Here is a 13,639-nt window from a genome sequence, read left to right on the forward strand (position 1 = left end):
TCTCTGCCATTTTTCTTGTCATCATCCTGGGTGATTTCATTATTTACAAAAAGAGATCCATCCAATACCCTGGCCTGTTGTGTCCTTGAACTTCTCTTTTCCTCTACCACCTCAGTCACCAATCCCAGAGTCACACATTAGAATTTGTCATAACCAATAACTGCAAATTCTCCAGACACCCATTCCAATTTCCTAGCTCACTCCCTCCGGCACCCAGACTCCAGCAATACTTTAAGCCCACCATCCCTCCAGTCTATCGCTGTCCTTCAGTCCTTTCTTCCACGCTTTCTCAGTTTAGATTGCATGGTCCTTGTAAAATCACTCCCTCGCATACAATCTCAACTCTCCTGCCCCTCTTTCCCATGGTCCTGCTCACTTGGCAAAACCTCAACTCTGGTGAGGAATAACTTTCTGATATACTTTGCACTGACACTTGGATGGCTTAATGTAGGTGGAAAAGAACATCACAAACTTCAAGTGGTCCCTCAGTGATACTCTACAACTCCACTAAGAGTCCTTGTCCACTCATCCTCTTCTCTTTCTCAACTTTTTGACACCATCACCCCCTCCTCACTCTCAATTATGACCTTCTAAGAGAGAACTTCCTCATCCTCCCACCACCAAATCTACCAGCTGGCATTATTTGTTCTCTGATGCTCCACGGCCTCCCCCGTCTCCAGCCCCCCTTATCATAGCTGAGCTGCCCCTGCACCTGAGGCCAACTCTCTGGTCCCCTTTACCTCTCTGCTCTCCTCCCTCCTCAATGCCCTGTAGCCACACTGGCTTCCTTGTTCCTCCAAACACACTCCTGCCTCACAGCTCTTGCCTTTGCTTGGCTATTCCCTCTGCCCAAAATGACTCTGCATGACTCCTTCATCAGGTCTCACTTCAAATGTTTCTTGCCCAGAGGGCCCTTCCCTGACCACTCTATCTAAAATAACACCTCGGACACTCCCACTTATTTTATGTTTCCTCATTGTACCTATTGCCATTTAATATTATATTAGATGTCTATTTATTTGTTTATGGAACACTACCATCACCCTTAACTGCCATAACCCCACCTTATAAAATAGTTCTGACAGGTGTAGGTGCTCCATACATATTTGTTGAATGAATGTGTGATTCTCATGCCCAAGAGCAAGCTCATATATATTTCTTTTCCCTCCGTGGTAAAATCAGTTTGCTATTGTTTCATGAGATATTGATAAGAAGATTAAAAGAAGAAATATACAACTTAGCTGAACTGTGAGAACTATGCTAAGTGAAAGAAGCAAGACACAAAAGGCCACATAGTGTATGATTCCATTTATATGAATTATCCAGAATATGCAAATCCATAGAGACAGAAAAGAGACCAGTGGTTACCAGGAGTGAGGTTAAGGGGAGAAGGACGAGTGATTGCTAAAGGGTATTTTATTTTCAGGGTGATGAGAATGTTTTAGAATTAAATTGTGGTGATGATTGCATAACCTTGTAAATATACTAGAAACCACTGAATTGTATACTTTTAAAAACTGAATTTTATGCTAAGGAAATTTTATCTTGATTTTTTTAATGGAGCACTATTTTCCTTACCTTTTATCTTTAGCTATACGCCAAGCTAATATTCATGAAAAAGAAAAAAAAATTTAAGGGAACCTTTAAGCAAGGATTGGATATGCACATAAAAACAGCCTGAAAGCCCTAGCTGGTTTGACTCAGTAGATAGAGCATCATCAGCCAGTGGACTGAAGGGTCCCAGGTTTGAATCCAGTCAGGGGCATATGCCCCAGTTACAGGCTCGATCCCCAGTAGGGGGCATGCAGGAGGCAGCTGATCAATGATTCTCATCATTGATGTTTCTATCTCTCTCTCCCTCCCTTCCTCTCTGAAATCAATAAAAACATATTTTAAGAAATTAAATTTTTAAAAATACAGCCTGAAAGCTGTTTCACTGGGCAATTGCTTTCAGAAATGCTTTCACACATCACATCCTAGTTTTTCAATAGAGCTTTCCATTTGAACTCTACATATGCAAAAAATAAGTACCATTGGTTTCTTACTTAAAGTTGGCTTTTCTCTATCAATTACCAAATTTAAACCTAGACTTACAAAACTAAATAAACCAAAAGACTTTTCTGATCCCCCTCAACTTCTCACTATCAAGAAAACAGAGCCCTGGCCAGTATGGCTTGGTTAATTGGAGCTTTGTCCCATACACCAAAAGATGGCAGGTTCGATTCCCAGTCACGGCACATACCTAGGTTGTGGGTTCGATCCCTGATATAAGATCAGTTAGAAAGAAAAAAAGAAAGAAACAAAGAAAGAAAGAAAGAAAGAAAGAAAGAAAGAAACCCTGTGATGGTCAACAGAAGAGTCAGTACCCTATGAAACTCAGTAGTTGCTCTGAAAAAATAACTAAAGACCTTCATGCAAAGACAGCTTGATCTCACACATCCATAATAGGGTCCAAACTCAGTGCCCACTGGAATCAGGCAAGGTCCTGCCAATGAGTGTACCAGTCCAGGGATAGCAACCAGAGAAAGAGGAAGCCATTTAACCCTGGTTATTTAGGCCTGAGGAGGACCCAAGCCAGTTTTCCAAGCTTCTAATACAAATCCCTTCATTTTTAAAAGTATTTTTTATCTGATGAAAGTGATTCTTTCTTTAAAATCATGCATAACTTGGAAAACATAGAAAAGCAAAGTGAAAAAAATCTCAGATAACCCGTCCTACACACACACACACACACACACACACACACACACATACACAGCTATTACTGTGGAATTCAACTTTATACAAAGGATAGTTGTTGCTGGGAAACCATGTTTTCAATATTTCAACATCACTAGCAGTATTAAAATGATATTCTGGTAATCCAGAACAATTATCTTAGAGTGTGATGTTTTATTATAAACTAGAGGCCCGGTGCATGAATTCGTGCACCAGTGGGGTTCCTTGGCCTGGCCTGCGGGATTGGGCTGAAACCAGCTCTCTGACATCCCCTGAGGGGTCCTGGATTGCGAAAGGGTGCAGGCCAGGCCGAGTGACCCCACCAGTGCACGATTGGGGCCAGGGGGAGACATGGGAGGTTGGCCATCCAGGGAGGGACTGAGGGAGGGCTCCAGGGCATGTCTGGCCCATCTTGTTCAGTCCTGATCAGCCTGGACCCCAGAAGCAAGCTAACCTACTGGTCAACTGTCTGCCCCCTGGTGGTCAGTGCATGTCATAGTGAGCAAGTGGTTGAGCAGCCTTAGCATATCATTAGCATATTATGCTTTGATTGGTTGAACGGCTGACCGGTCTACCAGACACTTAGCATATTAGGCTTTTATTATATAGTATGTTGACACATGGTATTTGCTAGTGTATCTGATCTAACATGTCTGAGGGGGAAAAAAACACATAAAAACTTCTTTTATAATAAGCATTTCAAATGATTCAATATGGAATGTCATTTCTACCAGAATCTCTATGCAATTGCATTGAAAAAACACCCAAAACAAAACAGTTTTTCTTTACATGCAGAAGAAGGTCACTAATCTGAAAGCTTTATCTTTTTTTTTTTTTTACTATGCATACAAGTCAGCAATGGCATAATTACATACCCAAAGATTATCTAAATAAGAAGGGAACAAAGCTCCTAAACAAAGTTCAATGCAGACTGCCTAGAGCAGTGGTTCTCAACCTTTCTGATGGTCTTAGGCGACCCTGCTAGTGGTTCTCAACCTGTGGGTCACGACCCGCAGGTTGAGAACCGCTGCTGTAGAGCCTAAGACCATTGGAAAACACAGATATTTACATTACGATTCATAACAGTAGCAAAATTACAGTTATGAAGTAGCAACGAAAATAATTTTATGGTTGGGGGTCACCACAACATGAGGAGCTGTATTAAAGGGTCGCGGCATTAGAAAGGTTGAGAACCACTGCCATAGAAGGTGGGTCGAAACTTGTAGCCTTAACCTAGTCAGATTGATTGTTAAAAAAAAAAAAAAAAATCAACATTCTCTATAGGGTTTAAACAAGGCCCAGAGTTTTGGAATATAATATTCAATATGTCCAGGATACAATTCAAATTTACTCAGGTTACAAAGAACTACTAGGAAAATGTTAACTTGCATGGGAAAATAAAATCAATAGATATGAACACCATGATGACACGGATGGTGGAATTATCTAACAAAGACTTTAAAACAGCTATTATATAAATGCTTAAACAGTTACAAATACTTGTAAAACAAGTAGAAAGATTCAGCAATAAATAAAAGAACCAACTGGAAATTTTAGAAATGAAAAATACAATGACCAAATAAAATAAAAATTAAAAAAAACTTCACTGGATAGGCTTCGAAGAATGGTGACGACACAGAAAGAATCAGTATACTTTAAGGTATGTCAACAGGAATTTTCCTATCTGAACATCAGAGAAAAATGATTTTTAGAAAAATGAACAGAGCCTCAAGGGCTGGTTGGTTAATAACTAAAAGTTTGACATTCACGTCATCAGTGTCCCAGAGGGAGAGGAGAATGTAGTACTGAAAAAATATTTGCTGCTGTAATGACTGAAAACAGAATGTACTTGGGAATAGCAAAGTATGACAAAAGGCAAACATAAAAATTTAAGAAATTCAGCTAACTCCAAATAAGATAAAGCCAAAGAAATCCATGCCCAGACGTCATGTACAACCTACTGAAAACTATAAAGAAAAACATCTTAAGCCCTAGCTGGTTTTGCTCAGTGGATAGAGCACTGGCCTGCAGACTGAAGGGTCTCAAGTTCTATTCCGGTCAGGGGCATATGCCCAGGTTGCAGGCTCCATCCTCAGTAGGGGGCGTGCAGGAGGCAGCCAATCAATGACTCTGATCATTGATGTTTCTATATCTCTCTCTCTCTCTCTTCCTCTCTGAAATCAATAAAGATATATTTTTTTAAAAAAGAAAAACATCTTAAGAGCAGCCAGAGAAAAACTACTCATTACCTATTGTCAGACAACGATTCAAGTGATGGCAGATTTCTCATCAGAGCCATAGAGATCAGAAGAAAGTGGCACAACATTTTCAAATGTTGAAAGAATGGTTAATTCTTAATCATATATCTATCTATGTATTCTTTAGGAATAAAAGAAATAAGATAAAAGAAAACTAAGATAAAAGAAAAGTAAGATAAATTCATTGCCAGTAAACCTGCTCTAAAAGAATTTCAGATAAAAGAAAACTAAGATAAATTCATTGTCAGAAAACCTGTTCTAAAAGAATTTTTAAAGAAAATTCTTGAAACAGAAATTATACCAGTAAAAAATGTGAGTGTTTCTTTAAAAAGGAAGATTATTCATTCCATTTACGTTTAATTCAATTATTTATATTGTGATTTAGGTTTACCATTCCATTACTTGTTTTCTGTGTGCCTCTTTTGTTTTCCCTTTTCTCTCCTCCCCCCCTTTTTGTTAGGTTTTGAACCCTCTTTAGTGTTCCATTTTAACTTATCTATGGTGATTTTGACTCTCTCTGTACAGCTTTTTTAATTGGGTTCTCTAAAAGTATAACATACATAATTTTCCATGAAAAATACAATGACCAACATTTAAAAAAAAAAAAAAAAAACTTCACTGGATAGGCTTCCAAGAATGGTGATGACACAGAAAGAATCTGAAAACAGAAGGGGCACATAGTCTACTAAAAATCAGTATTTTACCACTTTAAGTGGAATGAAGAAATATACCAACATATGGGTCCTTTTACCCTCTCCTTTAATATTATAATTGTCTTATTTCTTACCTCTACATATGTTGAAACCTCATCAGACAATGTTCTAATTTTTGCTTTCAACTAACAAATATATTTTTAGAAAATCCAAGAGAAAACAATTGTTTATTAGATGTGTCTAGATGTATACCATTTCTGTTGTTCCTCCTTCATTCCCTCAGTGAAGCTACCTGGTAGAATAAAATGGATGTTTCCCCCGCATCAAGGCTGCCCAGGTTACCGCGTGCTGAGAGGCTAATCTGCCATCCTGTTAGTGGGACTGCATGAGAAAGGCACAGTGGTGGGGAAGTACAGAATGTGCTTGGGAATAGCCAAGGGTCTGCTCTGATTAAAAAAAAAAAAAAAAATGGGGTTGGCTGCTGGCTGAAAGAGAGGTTTAACATGCTATGGGGAGGAGTGTCTGAGGGAAGGCTGTGTATAAAAAGAGAAGTAAGGGCTTTTTCCCCAAATGGAAATTGCAACGAAGTAAGTAGCAGCTAATGCCAAGACCTGTCAAGGTTGAAGGGAAGCAAAGATCTCATTCCCTAGCATTATGTTAACAAAAGAATGAGCCAAACTATAAACTAGTTCCCCATGTAAACATTCCAAACTGCTCTAGGAAAAACACTGGGAGCTTGGCGTGCTGAGGAACCCAAGGAAATGTGTGAATGAGGTCAATGACCAGCTCAAGACAGAAAGGCAAAGGGGAGTTAGGCCGATGAGTTACAACTGAAGTGGCAATCAATGAAGAAAATCTCCCTTTGACCGATATGGAGTAGGTCCTGGTCAATATTAGCAAGATCATTCACAGCAAGTGCAAAGGCTGAAATTGAACTCATAATTTAATGAAAGGTTTTTAGAAAAACAATTTTCTCTCTAAATACTTAAACATCCTAGAAATTTAAAATGTCATCCTTTTAATACAAATTTGACTCCCCAAAATGGATACTTTCACCATAAATTATCTCAGCACCCTTTAGAGAGGCTGACAGTTCTGAACCAATAATAACAGGATTACTAATGATTCTTGATGATCTATGGCCAGAAATAAAGGAAAGAAATGATACTGTCCTAAAAGACAAGCAACGGATCAAAGATGCAACTTGGTTCATTTAATATGCCCTCTGAGCACAATAAAGCAATATTTAAAATATGGGTTTGAGACTGTCAAATTACAGGGGGAAAGTTAGGGAGAGGTGGGGGAGATAAGAGATCAATCAAAGGACTTGTATGCATGCATATAAGCATAACCAACGGATGCAAAACTCTGGGGGGTGAGGGCATATATGGGAGTGAGGTGGGGGGTGGCAATGGTAAGATATGTACACATATAATACCTTAATAAAAAAAATTGAAAAATAAATAAATAAATAAATAAAATAAAATATGGGTTTGGTCTCAGGGATGTAAAGTATCGTATTAGGGCAGTGATTTTCAGCCCTTTCACCTTATGGCACACATAAACTAATTAGTAAAATTCTGTGGCACACCAAAAATTATATTTTTGCCAATCTGACAAAAAAATAGGTATAATTTTGATTCATTTACATCGGGTGGCTATTGTGCTGGCTGTTGTCATTTTTCTTATATGACAATCTGAGGGAAAAGAGGTCAGTGGCCCTGACTAGATAGTCAGATATTGCATGTTTTAAAAAAACTCTTTCAGTACACCAGTGTGCCTCTTGGGGCACGCCAATTGAAAATCATTGATATAAGGAATATAGTTAATAATAGTAAAATAACTATGTATGGTGCCAGTTGGGTACTAGACTTATCAAGGGATCAGTTCATAAGTTATATACATGTATAACTACCATGCTGCACACCTGAAACTAATATATAGTGAATGACAACTGTAATTGAACATTTTTTAATAAAAAAAAAAAAAAAAGTGGGTTTGGTTCCACTGGCATAGTGCGATGTCCCAAAGACTTAAAAAGCCATCATTTAATTTTTGACTAGTGACAGAATTTTGGTGTAGAAAGCTGCTTGATTTAATCATCAGATCTACTTCTACACAAAATTTTAAAGGTGTGCTCTTTCCTGAATTTTAACCCTTTTTGCACACTTTTTCATAGCTTCACAGCTTTGCATGTGACCCTTGACCCTCAATACCTGCTCCTATACATTGGCCTGACCCTTCCTTGCTTAAGTTCTCAGAGTCTTATTCTCATAACAAACATTTCAAACTTCCTTCCTCAGGCTACAAGGACCTACTTGATGTAGCTTCTGCCTGCCTTTCCATCCTCAACTCATACCACTCTCCCCCTCCCCTTCCAGCCACGTGGCCACCTTTCTGTTTCTCAGATCTGCAAACCATTTTGTGCTCAGGGACTTGGTACGGGAATTCCTCTGTGCAGAGAACCCATGGCTGGCTCTTTCTCATCCTTAAGTCTCAGCTCAGATGTCACTGCAACAGAGTCTCTGGTGATAACAGATATCACAAACTAGAATTACCTTTTTAATAGATATATTTTACTTGTTTACTGTCTATCTCTTCAATGAGGATGTAAACTCCATGGGGGCAGGGACCAAGCACAGATACAACACAAATTATTCTTCAAGTTTCAGCTAAAATATTGTTGTTTCTATCCTCAGTGGTCAATAGCTGGTAAATGAACGAAAGAAAAAATGGAATAGGAATCAGGCAAAAGGCAGTGGTCTTCTCATAGACACATAAATCAGACTGAGACTGTGAGAAAAAAAGGATTCCTGAAATTACAACACACTGCAAGAAATCCAGGGTGTCAATAATATGGTATCATTTATAAGTAGGATAAATAAACAGGTTCAGGTTATTACAAAAGAAATTGTTTCAAAGTTGCTCACCTAATATTAAAATTGTAGCAACTTTTAAAATCTGAAAACCTGACAATACTTGCCACCTCAATTTATCACAGAGCTAATGATGGGAACAAATAATTTTAAAGTTCTTCCAACTTGAATCAAAGCTTCTAAATAATAACTTCAGGAAGACTGTCTTTACATAAAGAGAGGGAAAATAAGTCATTGTTTAACATTGAATAATTAACTATTTCTAGCACAAGGGAACCAGTTCTATTAGAGTATATCTCTTAAGGAGAGGGTACCTTGCTATACATATTAAATGTTAAATATTTTTTAAAATAACTTGTAAATATAACTTCTGTTTTGCTTTATAAAATATTAACATTAATAAGTAATCATGAAATGCCTACTATGGAAGATAAGGTTTTAATGTTATTTATGATAATAAACTAAACTGGCAGAACAGAATGACTTCACTTCAAAAGAAGAAAGCTATTCTGATAAGGACTTTTGTTAATAGAAAGTGCTAACTGCTGGAGATATTAAAAATATTTATAGCCCTAGCCTATTTGGCTCAGCAGATAGAGCGTGGCCTGCAGAGTGAAGGGTCCCAGGTCAAGGGCACAGGCCCTGGGTTGCAGGCTCGATCCCCAGATGGGGGCGTGCAGGAGGCAGCCGATCAATCATTCTCTCTCATCATTGATGTTTCAATCTCTCTCTCCCTCTCCCTTCCTCTCTGAAATCAATAAAAATATTATTATATATATATATATATATATATTATCTGTTGAGTGGAAGTCCTAATCTCTCTTCTAATTACTTTTCTCCCTAAATAACCTGCCAATGACCTTCATACAAATAACTTACATTTTCATAACATCTCCTTTTTTTAAATTTGTATTTATTGACTTGAGAGAGAGAGAGAAGCATTGATTTGTTGTCCCACTTATACACTCATTGGTTGATTCTTGTATGTGCCCTGACAGGGGATTAAAACCCCCAACCTTGGATATTGGGATGATGCTCTAACCAACTACACTACCTGGCCAGAGCCTCATAACACTTTCAATTTGTTACTTAATCTGTCTTCATGTTAGAGCAAATTTTAGGTAGGAATTTACTCTCCAACCATGAATATCAAAGATCATTCCAATTTTCCCTTCCAATTGAAATCAGCTGAACTACCAAAATAAAAAATAAAAAAACCACTAAAAATTGAAACCTTTTTTAATGGGAGCATGAAGACCATAAATTATGGTAGGCAGAGCCACCTGGGAGTCACCTAAAAGTCACCTCTGATGAGTAAAACACCGTCTCCAAGAACAACACACGAGCCCAGCCTGAAGGGCATCCATCAAGGGCACGTGCTGAGCTGCTCTTGGGAGCTGCGGTTAAGGAAGGGACTTGTTCCCATTGGCTGCGATAAACAAAATCTGAATCCTTGTATCATCTCTTAAGGGGGGTTTAGAAAAATACCAGGCATAGTTTCAAGTATGGCAATTTATACAAGTGCCTCTCTCAATACATGTTTTGGGATTGTTCCTAAGCCGGGTAATCAGGGGCATTCCCACTTTTACTAAGGCATATTTGTGTGACAGATTAGACCTTGTTTAGGCACCTACTTACAGGTCAAAGCCTGCAGGCCTTGAAAGGAGAAAGCAGGGAGCTCACCCAGCCCGGCCTCCGGCTCCCAGGCAGCTGTGAAATCCCACTGAACCAGTTTGGCAGCTCGCGCAGCCACTGCGGCAGCTTGCAGATAAGACCCTCCTGGAAAGCCTGGTAGTCCTGTCCATAAGGAAACGGCGGAGAGCAAGTGGAATTTTCCAAAGCATCGGAACAGATCCTCCGATTTGAAAAAGTGTGGATACCCAGTCCCGACAGGGAGCCCTTTGAGGAAGATTTTTGTTAAGGTTAGAGGACAGTTATTTGCTTCTTTAAGTCACAGGCAAATCTCAAACTCATCTTGGTCATAAACAACCATTGCTTGTTTACCTGTCGCGTCGCTGAAGCAAAATGAGGCAGATGGCCACAGCAACAAGGCCAAGATTGCATTTCCGCTGCTCTGCCCGCAATGGGTTGGAAGGAGTTCTACAAACAGAGCTTACGTTTCCCATTTCTTTACATTAGCGTGAGTTTTCCTGCTTCTAGAAAGGCAGAATGGGCCTGGGCCAGGGCGCAAACGAGCGAGGTTTCCAGCTCGAATAGAGCGAGGTTTCCAGCCGGAGGAGGGATGGAGCTGTCTACCACTGGGCCCATCCACAGCTCCACACGAGCATGTCCCTCTCAGGGACTGGAGAAGGTTCCAGAAACTCTGCCGAGTCTATACCTTTTGCTTTTCCAAGCCCTGGTCTCTAAAAAGAGACTATGGTTATTAAAACTAGATACCAATCACCCGCTCATTGTGAAAAAGAAAAAAGTTACTGGAACATGATACTCAAGAAAGCCATGAAGATGTTTCAGCCAAAGGGGGGGAAAAAAAGCGTGAGTGGGTAGACAATGGTAAGAGGGCTGGAATGTAGAAGCCCAAGGGAGCCAGAAAAAAGGGAAATGCGGTGCCTGTATCCAGTGAAGCTGCTTGAAACAGTGCCCTATCTCACTGGGTCCGATCGCTCAGGGTTCATTCTTACAGCGCTTTCTCTGCTAACTGTCCTTCCCCTTTAACAGTGTCAGGGGTTGAGTTCCTTTCAGGATTATGATTTAGCCTTTCTTTTCTAAACAGCTTTTCAACAGTTTAAAAGAAGTTACATATACATATGAATAGCCTCACAAGATAATAACTGAAAAAAGCCCACAAATTCTTTGGGTTGAGGCCATGATGAGACAAAGCGCTCTAAATTTGTTATAGTAATTTGATTACCACAAGGTACAATCAAACTTCAGGAGGCAGGGAGGTCCTGGAGGAAAACACCAGGATATACTAAGGTCGTGGGCCATTGAAGAAAGAAAACTAAAGAGTTTCATTAAAAGTATGAAAAGAAAATAAATCTTTTAACAAATATTGCTCTTTTGAATCATTGTGAAAAAGTTCTCTCTGCCTAAGAAAAAACTCAGGTCAAATGAATATAAATTTTTTTTTGCTATATTTTATTATCTATGGGGGAAAAACTGGAAAAAAGAATCTTTAAATGGGGAAAAAAGGAGATATATGTACTAATATATGTAATACTTTAAACAATAAAAATATTTTTAAAAGAATCTTTAAAAGTTACTTAAATATATTTGTTTTAAGTCAAATTTAAATAAATTAGATTACTCAATATTAAGTATTTCCATGACAACATTTCAAATTTTTCTCTAAATGAATATCTAATTTTACTAGAAGTTTGTTGAGGATTTTTATTCATTAATTTATTTCCCCCATGATGAAAATAGTTTTGTTTTTCTGATTATATGAGTAACAGTTTTAAGAATCTAAAAACAATATATAAATATATAAGGAAACTATTAATAATGACCTGAAATCTCATCAACCAGCCTGAGATAACCACTGTTAATATTTTGGTGCCCATTCTTTTATTCATCTTATATATCTATATACATATTTGTGTAAATGGAATACGTCTAGGCTATTTTTATTGTGGCACTTACAAATTATTTTTTAAAATATTGCTCGGAGCCCTAGCTGGTTTGGCTCAGTGGATAGAGCATCGGCCTGCGGACCGAAGGATCCCGGGTTCGATTCTGGTCAAGGACACATACCTCCTTTGCAGGCTCCTCCCTGGCTGGGGCCCTGGTCAGGGTGTGTGCAGGAGGCAACCAATCGATGTGTTTCTCTCACATTGATATTTCTCTCTTTCCCTCTCTTCCACTCTCTCTAAAAATCATTGGAAAAAATATCCTACGGTGATAATTAAAAACAAACAAACAAAAAAACCCTCAAAAATATATTGCTTGGAGTTGGCTTTTTTAAATCAGATACTTTTATGTTCTATGGTATGTTTGTGTATGTGTGTGTGTGTGTGTGTGTGTGTGTGTGTATAATAGACATGTCTCTGAATTTCATCTGTCTTATATAAACTACATCATGAAAATCCCCCCATGAAAATTGGTGTAGCTCTAAACTCATTCTTTTTAATGACTGAACAGTTTTGTGGTTTTTTTCATTACATGAATGAGCCATACTTTAATTAATCATTTTTCTACCTAACGCCTAATGTTTAAGTTTTTTTCTACTGGCAAACAAAGATGCAATAAGCATCCTAATCATATATTCTTTCATACTGGTGCATTTATTTAAATGAAAAAAAATGTTTTCTAAGAGTGGATTGCTAGAAAGAGAGTATGTATATATTTTTTTTTAATTTTGGTTTTCAAAAGTGTAACAAATCACATTTCTACTAAAGATAAAAAAGAGAGAAAACAGCTACTGCTTTTAGGAATGCGCAGAAAGGGACACTCCTGGAGTATTACTAAAAGCAGTAGCTGTTTTCTCTCTTTTTTATTTTTGCCAATCTCATGTCTATAAAGGGAGTTCAAATTATTGTTACTTTAATTTGCAATTCCCTGAGTCCTCATGAGGCTGGCATCTTGGAATCTTTTTTTAAAAAAATATATTTTATTGATTTTTTACAGAGAGGAAGGGAGGGGGATAGAGAGTTAGAAACATCGATGAGAGAGAAACATCAATCAGCTGCCTCCTGCACACCCTCTACTGGGGATGTGTCCGCAACCAAGGTACATGCCCTTGACCGGAATCGAACCTAGGACCTTTCAGTCCGAAGGCCGATGCTCCATCCACTGAGCCAAACCAGTTAGGACATTGGAATCTTTTTCTGTATCTAGTGGCCATCTTGGATTTGCTCTTAGGTAAATTTACATAAATTGCCTTTTTACACCCTTATCCATTTTTTATTAAGTTACTTTTTTTAAAGCCTTTTTTAAGTAAAAGGTTTAAAAATGTTACATATATATATGTGTGTGTAGTTATCTATTTTTACTTTTATAAATTCTGAGTTTCCTGCTAAAAGTCTCTCCAAGGTCTAGGGCTAAGTTTCCATTGTTACATTTTTTACATTTAAATTTCAAATCCATCTGAAGTTATGATTATATAATATAAGTTAATGGTCTCACTTTTATTCTAACACATGTATAGCAAGGAGTTTGCCAGCAATATATGTGAAAT

This window comes from Eptesicus fuscus, chromosome 9, assembly GCF_027574615.1.
Source record: "Eptesicus fuscus isolate TK198812 chromosome 9, DD_ASM_mEF_20220401, whole genome shotgun sequence".
NCBI lineage: Eukaryota > Metazoa > Chordata > Mammalia > Chiroptera > Vespertilionidae > Eptesicus > Eptesicus fuscus.